Source organism: Mus caroli, chromosome 14 (assembly GCF_900094665.2).
Source record: "Mus caroli chromosome 14, CAROLI_EIJ_v1.1, whole genome shotgun sequence".
Lineage (NCBI taxonomy): Eukaryota > Metazoa > Chordata > Mammalia > Rodentia > Muridae > Mus > Mus caroli.
In genome coordinates this window covers 22433307-22435059 of record NC_034583.1, presented here as the reverse complement: position 1 = coordinate 22435059, position 1753 = coordinate 22433307, and the positions used below count along the sequence as shown (strand labels likewise).

Sequence of the window (1753 nt, the reverse complement as noted above, 5' to 3'; positions counted from 1 at the left end):
TTCCCCTCAGGGCTTGCATTACGATTTTTATGTTATGTTTTAAACTCTGACTTTTATGTAGAATTGGTCTAGACTTGAGTTTAAACATGGGTTCCCAGATTTCAGTCAGTCTTTAAGTCTTACAGCGCTGCCTCAGGGAGCAGGACGGAGCGCCAGCTTTTAGGCATGAGCACATTTGCCTCTTTAGCAACCCTCCAGTCACTTCTCAGAAAGATTCCCCACAAAAGAAGGTACAGGAGTCTAAGGCACCTAGTAGTGTTCAGTTTCCAGCCCTGGATGCAGGCTGTGTGTTCATCTTGTAAGTCTCATTGACCCACATGCATTTTGTGTTCTCTTCTTATGTGTTCTTTTCAATTAAAGACATTTCCCTGCTGTATGCAAACAGTAGTCATAAAACTAAAAAATAAAACCTAACCCTGTAGAAACTCCGAAAGAAAACAGGAGAGAAAGCACTGTGACCACAGGTTAGACAAAGACTTCTTAAAGATCATTGCCTAGGATATGATCCATATTAGAGAAAAATGATAGATTGATCCCCATAAGAATTAAAGCATCTAACTTTATTTTATTATAAAATCAAAAGAATAAGCCACAGACCTGATCAAAATATTTGCAAGCCATATTTGATAAAAGGCTAGTATCTAATGTGAAGAAAATAATACGTAGAGAGACAGTATTAATGGCAAACAGCCCTATAAAAGTGGAAAGAAGGTTCCAGCACACAGGTCACAAGAAGAAAGCTGCATGGTAGATAAGCACAAGAAACGAACCTGGTTTACTAGGAAATGCAAGTTAAAAGTGTGACTTGCTAGCACTGCACACTGACATAAGTAAATCGCATTAGATATCTGGTGATGCCAAGTTCTGAGGAGGACATTGCTGGGTGTTTTGGGTAGTGCTGGCAGGCATGTTATATGACACAATCATTTTGAAAAAGCCTTTAGTAGTCGCTTATAAAGCTACAGTAATGATAATGACCTAGCAATTCTAATTATACGGTATCTATGTAAGAGAAAAAAAACTTACACTAAAACTATATGTGTTTGTAGTGGGTTTATTCATAATTATTTTAAAGTAGAAATAACCCAATGTCCATCAAATGGTACAGTGAACAGATCAGTTGTGATTTATCCATGTGGTACAGTACTTCTCAGTGACAGGGAGAAGGGAGTGTTACTGAGAGGGCCACTGAGAGGGCTTAGTGGGAAAGGTGCTTGCTGTGCAAGCCAAGCGACCTGAGCTCTAGTACCAGAACCCACATAAAGATGGAGGAGAAGCAACTCAACAAAGCTGTCCCCAACTTCCATGTGCATGTGCACCCTACACAAGACACACATATGTGCACATGCACACACACAACATTAGGTTGTTTTTTTTTTTAATTACTGATAATGTTAGCAATACTGATGAATCTCAAAAACATCTTGGGGTGAGGAAAATGAAGCCTCGAAATGACACATATGATGATTCTGGTTAGTAAACAGCAGTGAGCAGAGAAGACAGACAGACCAGTAGTCCTGAGCTGGGGATGGGGCATGAATGGACTCACATGACTGATGGAAGTGGTCTGTATTCCGACTAAGCATAGACCTCAAAAAGAATAAACCTGCTGCAAGTAATTTTATCTCAACCTGAGTCTGAATAAAACTTAATGAGTTTGTCTTAGTCAGGGTTTCTATTCCTGCACAAACATCATGACCAAGAAGCAAGTTGGGGAGGAAAGGGTTTATTCGGCTTACACTTCCATACTGCT

At 39.8% G+C, this 1753-nt stretch overlaps 1 protein-coding gene across 6 annotated transcripts in view; it reads left to right on the top strand.

The window, feature by feature from the left end:
- The window catches only part of Cacna1d (calcium voltage-gated channel subunit alpha1 D), a 458457-nt gene that overhangs the window by 370042 nt on the left and 86662 nt on the right, over positions 1–1753 (top strand). The window lies entirely within an intron of this gene.